This window comes from Monodelphis domestica, chromosome 1, assembly GCF_027887165.1.
Source record: "Monodelphis domestica isolate mMonDom1 chromosome 1, mMonDom1.pri, whole genome shotgun sequence".
NCBI lineage: Eukaryota > Metazoa > Chordata > Mammalia > Didelphimorphia > Didelphidae > Monodelphis > Monodelphis domestica.
Genome location: NC_077227.1, coordinates 89,221,342 through 89,233,953, shown reverse-complemented (window position 1 = coordinate 89,233,953; position 12,612 = coordinate 89,221,342).

Here is a 12,612-nt window from a genome sequence, read left to right as displayed (position 1 = left end):
TCTTTGGGTATTCAGGTAATAAACAGCTTTTCACAGTGAATCATCAACCTTAGAAGAAAGTTGATATCCCCAATTCAGAGTTGGGGAAATGAGGCCAGGAGGGATTAAGTGGCTTGCCAGGGTCAAGACTATTAAATGTTGGGCAATGTTCAAACTCATCCCCCTGACTCCAAGATGACCCCTGCCACCTAGATACTTCTCTAAGGGGAGACTTGGGTGCTATCCTTGGGGGAATTCAGAGCCTCTGAGGTTGGCAACATGACACCTGCTAAGTGAGCCCATTTTAAGAATCTTCCTGTTTTAGAAAAAAGCAAGACATCAACTTTGGGAGGAAATTGTGGAAGGAAATAGAAAAGTGTGGGGCATTTGGCAGGCAGAATTTAGACTGCTGGAGAAGGTAACTGGGAGCTATGAGACAATTCCCAACTCTCTCTCCACACCTCTGTCACTTACTAGGTGACCTTAGGCAAGTCTTTTAATCTTAGCCTCAGTTTCCTCATTTATAAAATAAATTTAGAGCACCTAAGGTTGCTTCCAGCTCTAAACCTATCTTCCTATCATTTTCAACTTTCCTCCTGATTTTTATGTTGACAGTTATCACAAATCTAAACTTGTTTTCTATAGTGTAGAATATAAATATCTGCTTCAGCTTCTTGATCAAGTTAAATATTTTCTACCCTTCTCATTCTAGCTTCCACTTAGTAGTGTGTCCTAAATTAGATCTGATGGGGTGCAAACATACTGCAATATTTGAATTAAGTGATTGCTTTTACTGAGAACTGATTGCTACCATTATCTATGAAGACATACTTACTAACCCTGGATGGAAGCATCTCTAATGTAGTTTTATCCAGTATGAAAAGCTTCTGGGGGTCCAGATCCTACTTATTCCTTGGGAAAGTCCCTCTCCCCAAAAAGCTAAGAAAAAAAAATGCCTTCCTTGGACCTCAGATTATCCATCTGAGAAAAACATCCCCAAAGCTACACCTTGTTGGTTACTTAACTGTGCCTATTGCCTAATTCTACCCTCATTTTTCTAGTGTTTTTAGTATAAATGAGTGTTGTATTTTATTAAATCATTTTCCTTCATTTATTGCTACTATGATGTGGATTGTTATAGATTTTTTTTCAGTTACTCTGAATGTGAGTTGTTAAATTTCTCTACTTGTTCTGCTAATCTGGGTTTTTTTACATTTTTATAAATATTTATTTCCTTTAAGTTACCAGTCTTCCTGGCATATACTTGGGCATAGTAGTTTCTAACAATTTCTTTTATTTCACATATATATGTTGTAATTTCTCCTTTTTCATTGGTGGTTTGGTTTTTCTCTCTTGTCAAATTAGCTCTTCCTTCCCTTAATTTCATTTTCTCCTTCAACATCTCCCTGGCAGTGGCCAAAGAACAGGCTCACCAGAAACATAGCAGCAAACAGGCACCACAGATGATCTAGATAAGAAAAATGAACTCCTTAGAATCTCTGAACTTCTGTCTCCTGAGGATTTAGCTGTGCCCCCTTGGTCTTCCTATCTTTTTCTCTGCTGACCCCAAATCAAAATATAAATCAGTATCGGCATCTCGTTTTCCTAGATGCCCATGTTCTTTCTAAAGTCCAGGGAGCAGGTTTTCTTGTTCTGTCCTAATGAGAAGACACCTTCCACCAAATTCTTTTTAGGGCCCCTAAGAAGGTCTACTTCATTATATTCTCTACCCCCATTCCCCCCATTCCTCTATTATCACCCAACCATTGAAGGACCATGAGATTATTTTATAAGAGATTTTTTTCCAATTCATTTTTTCATGACATACTATGTAACATCATACATAGCCTGTGAATGGCTGAATGAGAAGCCTTAAGGGCAGAAACCACAGCTTAGTAATGGACAAGATCTCCCTTAAGCTACATATCAGGGTGAGGTTTTTTTGTGGGGGGAGGGAAGGGTTATTTGTTCTAGTGTCACATATATATTTAGAAAAGTTTGTGTGTGTGTGTGTGTGTGTGTGTGTGCTATAAATTATTTTTCCCAGATCCTTGATTGATGAAATGGAATATGTGTGTTGTGTGTCTTTATTAGTTTTTTCAAGAGACCAACTCATTTTTTAAAACTAAAGTTAAGTTTTCATTTCTTTGTTCAATAAAAATAGCCTTAGGGGGCAGCTGGGTAGCTCAGTGGATTGAGAACCAGGCCTAGAGATGGGAGGTCCTAGGTTCAAATCTGGCCTCAGCCACTTCCCAGTTGTGTGACCCTGGGCAAGTCACTTAACCCCCATTGCCTAGCCTTTACCACTCTTCTGCCTTGGAGCCAATACACAGTATCGACTCCAAGATGGAAGGTAAGGGTTTAAAAAAAAATAGCCTTAGTGATCAAGGATTCAATAAATTTTTGCATTAAAAAATGAAATTTCCTGGGCATACACCCCAATAAAATGTGTTATGCTCACCTATTTTACTGAATAAGCTTTTCTTTGATTGGATTCAGTGGATTGGAGGGGTGATGTGGTACAGTGGCTACAGGTCCTGTATTATTTTTTGATATGCAGTTTCCATAGCAGGAATGTAATCACACCAATTAAATTACAAGTAAATATGTGTGTGTGTGTGTGTGTGTGTAGGTACGTAGGTATACATATATGTGTGTGTATATATATATATATATATATATGTATACACATACCAACTAATCCAAAGTAAGTATTATATAGATCTGCTATGGTTTCTTTATTAATTACAGAAATCTTAATTCTCATTGATATTTTTTGAAGTTTTTTTAAATTTATTATTTTTTAGAAATATCTTTCCTCTCATTGATATTTTAATGTAATTACATTTGGAGCAGCAAACAAGCATATATAACTTCATAAAATTTTCTTCCATGTACATTGACTATGAAGTAATTATTATTAGTAATGTCTACTAATACCTTTTACTATATAGTACCTAGCAAAGTGACTAGGACATAAGCATTTAATATTAATTTTAAGTGCAACTGTATACTTGTTTGATTAGTGCAATAATATTGTGCAATAATGTGCAATAATAATACCAGGTATCCAAGCAAAATTTTAAATGGCTTCCTTCTTCTCATCAGGCTTAGTTATGGTTTTCCTATACACACTCAGTTTCAAATCAAGCCTTTACTTAATCAACAGCTGGATGATAATGTTTTTTACAACTGAAATCTGCTATTCTAAATTGCATTATTTCTGTCAAGTCAATTTCCTTCTCAGGGCTTCAGTTCCTTTTTTTTTTTAAATAAGTGGGGCTAGTGAGTCTTCTAGTTTACAAATTTTATGATAATTAAGTACTCTTTATTTGCTGATTATGTTTGTAGTTTTTTTAAATGGCCAAAGTAGAAATTTTAGGCAGGAACTTTTCCCATTACTATCATGGACTATTTTATTAAACGAGATGTATGATTCTAAATGTCTCAAAATGGACAGTCAGTGATAATTCAGAGATATACTGATAGGAACCATAAGAACACAATCTGGCAGTTTGTCACCTTGTACCTAAAATGCACAAAAGGCAAAAGTGTCCTATTCAATCTGACACATTAAAAATCACAGCGTCCATCCTTCAAAAATGTTATGAGAGAGGGTTAGAGCAAGTTTGCAGAGGCATGAGGCTAACAGGGAGAGAATTCTAGAATGGGAAAGTAAGGGAGAGACAGTTAACTGAGGTTTAAGAGTTTTACTCTGGTTTTGACCTGGAGAGACAGGCTGCCTTTCCTTGGTGGCTGATAATACCCTATATTACTCTGAATTCCCTATCCTATTTTGCTGTCTGGCTTCCCCAACTACTCTGCTACTCTGCTGCCCTACCTGCTTTGCTGATCAATTTATCTACTTTAACAGTTCTTGGTGTCCTGAACCATCTGGCATCTGATTGTGATATCAGACCTGGGTCCTTTTGGATCTAGGACCTAAACCTGGGCCCAATCAGGCTTACACAGACCCTTGCCTTAAAACCAGCTAAGGGGGGTTTAGTTGTAGTTTAGCTAAAATCAGGGACTGGGGAGTTAGGCAGTTAGGGAGGATTAGAGTAGGGAAAATCACTCTGAAGAAATCTCTGTGAAGAGATTTTAGATCTTGGATTATTAGTTAGCCAAATTAGCTATAGATTATCCCATACCCTTTACCTTATTCTTTTATTAAACCTACTTCTCATTTTATCTGAGTGATCTATGTGTGTCATCTTAAGAGTCAGGCTCTGCCTGGCTGGGTTTGTTGTTTCAAAACCTGTTAATCTTCTGATACTGACCCAAACCTATCCATTTGGTCCCATCCACTAAATCACCCTCCTAACAGTTTTGGCTGAGCCAGAGGGTCTGAACCTAGATAGGATTTGGGAAATGCCTGAAGAGAACAAGCCCTATTGTCAGTATTTCTCATAGGCATTTGAGTGGGAACTGACAGACTATAGAATTCTAACAGACTGGATGGCAGGAGCTGGCCTTTCAACATTCAAGTCAAATAGACTTTGATAGAGGGCTGTTGATCAAAGCTAGCAGTTGTTGTCCAGTACTTCAGCCAACTAAGATCTTTGCTAAAGGCTTGGTTTTTCAAAGTGGAGGAATTTCTCAGAACCATTCTTAAATAAAGTGTTATTCCCACACTATTCTTGCCTGACTGTTAACCATGTTGCAGGGAATATTGGAAACTGTATATGCTTATTTGATGCTGATACCTTATGTGTTCTTGACTGTGATCCCAGAATTTTTTTTATCAGTTGTTAGCTTGGAATGTAATAAGACCTGTGATGAGATTAACACTGCAGAGGGTGTGTTCCTATATACCTATAATTTTGCTGGCTTTTGAATATGCATACAAATTTAGGTGCATTGTCAATGCTACTCTGTATAAAATTAAGGGTGTTTTTACAATGTTGTTTAGAGATTCTGAGATGAAATAGATGATTTTATTGTTATGGTGAAAATTCACCTTTAATGATTGTTATATTAATTTATGGTCGCCAAGGAATTTACTTATGAAATTCCTAAAATGAAACACTCAAGTCAGAATGGAGTTTATCATGGTTTAATCACAATGGGAGTAAGGAAAAAGGACAGGGAGTGAAGGAGAGAGGAGGAAAGGGAAAAGGGTTAACTCAACCTTCTGGCAGAACCAGAGGGAGATTAGGCCCTAAGGCCAAGGTAGAAAGGAGAATCAGTCCTTGACTCACGTGACCAATCTGAAGGAAAGCTGACTGCAGGCCTCCTCTCTGCTCCAGTTCCTAGCAGGAACTGCCCTCTAGCTCTGTCCATAGGAAGTGAGCGAATTCCAGAGGCCGTTCCCTACCTCACTTCCTGTGCCTCACAAGTACAAATGGTGGCTTAAGCTTGACTTAGGACAGCCCAGGTGGGCAGTCAGTTATTTCTGATTTTTGTCATTGACTACCACATGCCCGGGTAGTGTGGGTGTGCACAATCCTGGGTGCTAGACCAAGCAAGATGAAGATTTAAAAATTCACAGTTATTATTACAACATGAAATAGAGAAAGGTAAACTGAGGGAAACTATTTCTTGTGCAATGACTGCTGTCCTCTGGCTTGTGACTAGAGAGAGCTGCTAAGGGGAACCTGAAGCTGCTTATTTGTAATGGAGGATGCTGCCACACAGAAATGCTGATACACAGGGGAACTGCTCTATGGTTTGCCTACTAATCCCTACTGATGGCTGATGGATCAATCTATTTCCTAACCTCCTTCCTCCCTCACTCCGTCCCTTAACCACACTCTTCTGGAAGCCTTTGACTTCCTCCATCCCCACCCTGAGTGGACTATAAAATACTCTAGTTTTCTTTCTCAGGTAAGGGGTTTATTGTGATAACAGGATGGGGAACTGAGGTAAGAGGGATGAGGATTTCCCTAAACTACAAAGAGAATTTAGGAGGGTTATGGAAGTAATCAGTCTTGTCACAAACTGTGACAGAGAGACATTCAGAGGGGAGGACAACAGCTGTTTAAAATCTTCTTTCTTCTTCTTCACAAAGTCAGCAAGGTCTCTCAGTTTAATTTCTGAAGCCCCCCACCAAGGGTCCTTCAGTCTGAGACAACTCCCCAAGAGAGAAAACAAAGTTCAAAGTTTCTCAGTTTCTCCTGGCCAGCTCAACTCTCAAATAGACCACCAATTAGCTAAAGGGAGAAGGGAAGGGGATCAGGGAATAATTTACTTCTAACCTACAACAGATATTTAAAACCCTAAAGCTTTCTATAATTATTATAAACTAACTAATTTGAGTAGTAATTAAAGTTAGGGAGGGATTGGTAGGGGCAAGGACAAAAGGACCCAAAGAATCTCACAACACAGGAGTCCTCTTTGATTCAAACAGCAGTTGCAGAAAGATGTCACCAACAACAGCTGAAATCCACTTCTCTGTAGCAGCAGCAGTAGGAACAGGCAGAAATGTCAAGAAATCCAAAGAAGAGGGATCCACTGGCTCTCTGGGTCCACCCCAGAAATACAGACACCTACTTTCTGGGCTCTCTTGACTGCTGGAGAAAAGCTGCCTCTCCCTCCTCCAGGGTCCACCAACTGTCTCTGTGTGTTCAATCCCAGTTCCTGAGAGTTCTGAGTGGAATGTTTGTAGCATCTTTTGCATTCAGCTTGCCCTGATTAAATCCTTTAATACAGTTCCCTCTTTGCACAAAGCCAAAATTGTGTCAAAAACACCATCTTAGCATTTGTGCACTAACATATTTAAATTTTCTATAACCTACAATTTCTACCCAAAATAATAAACAACCTACACTCAACTATCTTATCCTATCTAATACTATCCTTTTCTAGGGATTTAATCAAGGACAGGAAAAAAGGGGAAAATATACAATGAACAAGTATAAAGTTTAAAATACAGATCAAGCATATGCAATAGCAAAACAAGCAAATAACATCAAAATCAAAATACAAACACAAATTCATGCAAAACATTAAAATCATAAAATACTACTCATCAACTAATTCAGAAAATTCTACTACTATTGTAATGCATAAACAGCAAACTTAGACAAATTTTTGAAAAAATACAACAAACACAAAATTGCATAAGTTTTACCAAAAAAAATTAAACCAAACCATCAAACTTAGTCATGCAAAATACATTTAACAACAGATGAAAATAAAACATAAGTGATCCACGTACATAGGTTTTATATATATACATATAACACATGCATGCAATATATACATGTATGCTATACATATACACATATATACACTTCATATTTACACATATATTACATATACACATATACTATAATACAATTAATTTTACAATCCTTACTATAATCACACTATTTGCATATATTTACATATATATTTACATTTATGTGTGATGTTATATGTCATGTGTGCTATGTAATGTATGTTGCTATGTATGTTACAATATATTTTGTAGTGTCATTCAGTATCTTATCTTATCATCCTTAAACTCTAATCTATCTGTAGTCCTATCTTAATAAAATTTCCTAAAACTTATCTCACCTATCTGTTATTATTATACGTCTATTACTATTCTAAACTAAGTAGCTATTTTTGTTTAGTAACTCTGCTCCTAAAAAGGACAGATTCAAGTCTCTCCAAGCCACGGCGCAGCGTGAGATCAGGAAGATGCAAGACCGATGGTGGGGAAAAAAGGCAGAAGAAATCCAGCGGTTTGCTGATATGAAAAACTACAAACAATTTTTCAGTGCCCTCAAGACTGTCTATGGGCCATTAAAACCCACCACCACTCCCTTGCTATCCTCTGACAGTGACACTCTCATAAAAGATAAAAAAGGCATCAGCGACAGGTGGAAAGAACACTTCAGTCAGCTTCTCAACTGACCCCCTTCAGTCGACCAAAGCGCCCTTGACCAGATCCCTCAAAACCACACCATTGAACAACTTGACATCCCTCCTTCAATAGAGGAAGTCCAAAAAGCCATTAAACAAATGAGTGCAGGCAAGGCACCCGGTAAAGTCTGGATCCCAACCGAGGTGTACAAGGCCTTAAAGGGAAAGGCGCTCCAGGCATTCCACATAGTGCTGACCAGCATATGGGAAGAGGAAGACATGCCCCCAGAACTAAGAGATGTCTCCATCGTAGCCCTATACAAGAACAAAGGCTCACGAGCAGCCTGTGACAACTACAGAGGCATCTCACTACTCTCCACTGCTGGAAAGATCCTTGCCCGTGTTATACTCAACAGACTCCTGTCATCTGTTTCAGAGCAGAACCTGCCTGAATCACAATGTGGCTTCCGACTAGATCGCAGCACCATCGACATGGTCTTCACGGTGAGGCAAATGCAGGAAAAATGCCTTGAGCAGAACCTGAGTCTCTACATTGTCTTCATAGACCTGACAAAGGCGTTCGACACAGTGAACAGGGACACATTGTGGGTGATCCTCAGCAAGCTCGGTTGCCCAGCAAAATTTGTCAAACTGATCCCTCTCTTTCATGTCGACATGACAGGGGAAGTCCTATCTGGTGGAGAGACTTCTGATCGCTTCAACATCTCCAATGGCATGAAACAAGGCTGTGTCCTTGCTCTGGTACTATTCAACCTATTTTTCTTCAACCAAGTATTACGACATGCTGTGATGGATCTAGACCTGGGCGTCTACATCAAATACCGACCGGATGGCTCACTATTGGACCTTTGCTGCCTGACTGCAAAACCAAAGACTACAGAGAGACTCATCCTGGAAGCTCTCTTCGCAGATGACTGTGCTCTCATGGCCCACCAAGAAAATAATCTTCAAACCATTGTGGACAGGTTCTCCACCGCAACAAAACTGTTTGGCCTGACTATCAGCCTCAGCAAAACTGAGGTGCTGTTCCAACCTGCACCAGGGAGGCCAACGAACCAGCCGTGCATTACAATCGACAGCACGCAGCTTTCTAACGTCAACACTTTCAAATACCTGGGCAGCACCATCGCCAATGACGGGTCCCTAGACCACGAAATTAATGCCAGGATCCAAAAGGCCAGCCAGGCACTCAGGCGGCTGCGCTGCAAAGTCCTCCAACACAGGGGTGTAAGCACTGCGATGAAGCTCAAAGTGTATAAGGCAGTGGTCCTCAGCTCACTCCTGTACAGTTGTGAGACACTGTACAGGAAGCACATGAAACAGCTGGAGCAATTCCACCAATGCTCTCTCTGGTCAATCATGAGGATCAGATGGCAGGACCGAATCACCAATCAGGAAGTCCTCGACAGAGCCAACTCCACCAGCATCGAAGTCATGGTCCTCAAAACCCAGCTACGATGGTCTGGACACGTCATCCGCATGGACCCACAGCAAATACCAAGACAGGTATTCTATGGTGAACTGTCAGCTGGACTCGGGAAACAAGGCCGACCAAAGAAAAGATTCAAGGATCAGCTAAAGTCCAACTTGAAGTGGGCTGGCATGACACCAAAGCAACTAGAACTCGCTGCCTCTGTCAGAAGCAGCTGGCGAACCTACATTCACCATGCCGCCGCCACCTTTGAAGATGAGCGAAGCCAACGTCTTGCCGCTGCGCGTGAACGCCGACACCAGGCCACGACTGCACCTCCTGTAACAACTGGAGTCCCAGGCCCCATGTGCCACACACTGTGCGCCTCAGCCTTTGGACTCCAAAGCCACATGAGGGTACACCATAGATGAAACTGCACAAAGACAATAGTCATTCTCGATCACCGAGAGACTACCACTATACTATACTATACTATAACATTGTTAATATCTAGCTATACATTGTTGCACTCATTCAACTAGTGAATCAGTGTAGCCTAACCATGTTTATGTTTTGTGTATGTTTTTGTTAAGGTGTTATTCATGCTATATTATGTTATTTTGTTAGTGTTATGCCAGTGTCACTATTGTGTTAGTGTTGTATTACTGTTGCATGCAATATACTTAGTAAGACTTCAGATTATTCTTCTTCTCACCTTGTTTGAAGAATTCTTCCTCTCCAAAATCCATGGTAGTAAAATGTATTGATGAATGCTTGTGAATATATGTTTTATTGTGTTATATTACCTTACTCAAATTCCTTAGAACCATTAGTCCATGAATCACTTGATCCTCTTCATTGAAAATTCCCTGCAAAGTCTTTATCTGCTTAATATTTATAAATCTTTCAGTCTTTTTACAATGTCCATCAATTTTCTGAATCCTCCTCTTCATCTGCATAGTCTTCTTCCATCTGAATGTCCTCTTCCACTGGAATGGTCCTCTCCTTGCTGATCTTTTTGACTGCAGACTCTATTTGACTGATGAATCTCAACTTTTCACACATTCTTCTTTATTTTCACTTCAACAATTTCTTCGTTTTCATTATTAATTCCATGAGCTAATTTAATATGTGAGCAAGGATACCATGAATCTCTTCCTAATACTTTCACAGAAGATGGTGAAATTAACACAATTGTATAAGGATCTACCCAACTCTCTTGAGTTGCTGAAGTTTCTGCAAAATTTTTCACATACACCATATCACCTGATTGAAAATTATAAAAAGAATAATCCAATGGGCCAGATTGGATCAATACTCCCATATCATGCAGTTCTCTAAGATGCTGTTGTAATGCACTTAAATATGAAGCAAGTTGACAATCTCCTCCTAAGAGAGAGGTATACATAGTCTTACAAGTTTTTGATTGCAATGGAGCATATCCAAAGAGCATTTCATATGATGATATATGTAAGTCAGCTGTTGGTCCTACACATAGGTAAAACAAAGCTACAGGAAGAATATCTGGCCATTTTTTTATCAGTTTCAGCACAAATTTTCTCCACCATAGTCTTGAGTTCCATATTCACATGCTCCACTTGACCTGAACTTTGTGGGTGATAAGGAACATATTACTTAGGTATTATTCCTAGATTCTCATAGAATATTTTCAGGATATCTTGTGTGAAATGAGATCCTTTTTCAGAATCTATGGTAATTGGTACACCAAACCTAGTAACAATTTCCTTAAGCAACACTTTCATCACAAAGCTAGCTGTATTAGTATTAGATGAAAAAACGTCAGTCCATTTTATTAATCTATCAATAATTACAAGATAAAACTTGTATCTTCCAGCTTTTGGCATGCTGTGTAATCAAATTGCAAACTCACAAATGGGTGATATGCCAAAGGTATACCACCCAAACCTTTCTGTCTGAATGCAACTTGATTGAATTTTTGGCAAGCAGAACAACCAGTACAGATCTTATTTGCAACAGTACTTATTCCTGGTGCTACCCATTGCCTTTTTACAGAGTCTAATATAGCTTGAGTATCAAAATGACCTTTTGTGTGAATGGCTTGACACAAATAGGTATAGAAATCTTTTGGTAAAAGTGGGTTTCCAGTGTCTGCAACCCATATTCCATGTTATTTCCTTGCTCCAAATTTCTCCTTCTCCTTCTGAATTTCTGAGTCTACATAAGCTCTTTCTAAATCATCAGACTCAATAGTGGACAAATTCATTACACATACTGGAGCATTCCAGACTGCAAACTTAGCAGTTATATCAGCTCTATGATTTCCTTTAGAAACTGAATCTCTGCCACACGTATGACTTCTACAATGGATCACTGCTAGCTGTTTAAGTTTCTGGATAGCATTCAACTACTCAGTTATTATTTCTGCATGTGCAATTGGTTTTCCTAATGCAATAATAAAACCTCATTGTTTTCAGATCTTCCCTGTTGTATGACATACAGAAAATGCATAACAAGAGTCTGTAAAAATATCAGCACTTTTACCATCAACTAGAAGACACGCTTGCTTCAATTCCACCAACTCTGCTCATTGAGCACTAAGGTTAATAGGTAATGAGCCATACCACAGTGTCTCAAATTCTGTGACCACTGCAGTACCAGTACATCAAATTCCATCACACAAATATGAAGAACCATCCGTGAATAACACCAAGTCTGGATTTTCAATAGGAGAGTCTTTCAAATCCACTCTAGGCATATCCACCAGATCTACTACTTCTACACACTCATGTAATGATTCACTGTTCTTTAACAAATCAAGAGGAAGTGTAGCTGGAGTTAATACACTACACCTACTCAACTGGATGTTCTCACTACCCAGGAGAATGATTTCATATTTAGAAATTTGTTGATCTGATTTAAGCTTGAGTATAAAATTTCCTCATTGGTGCTTCTATTTGATGTGAATAATATATTGTCAATAGATATCCCAAAACTAAATCTGCTGACTTCTGGACTAACATTGCAGCAGCTACTACACCCCTTAGAAAAGGAACTATACCTTCAGCTATTGGATCAAGCTGACAACTATAATATCCAATTGGATGATAACTTTGTCCTAAAGTCTGTGTCAGTACCCCAGAAGCAATATCTTTAGTTTCACTAACAAATAGTAGGAATGGTTTTGTATAGTGTGGGATACCCAAAGCTGGAGCAGATAAAATTGCTTCTTTGAGCTTACTTAAGGCTTGAAGATTTTCAGGTTTTAATTTCAGAGATTCTGGTTCTATACACCTGGTTAAATCTATTTGACATTTTGTTAGTTCACTATATCCAGGTATCCATTGTCTACAGAATCCACTTGTTCCAAGTACATCTCTGAGTTGCTTTTGGGTATTAGGAACACTCAGTTTCTGAATATCTGCTATTCT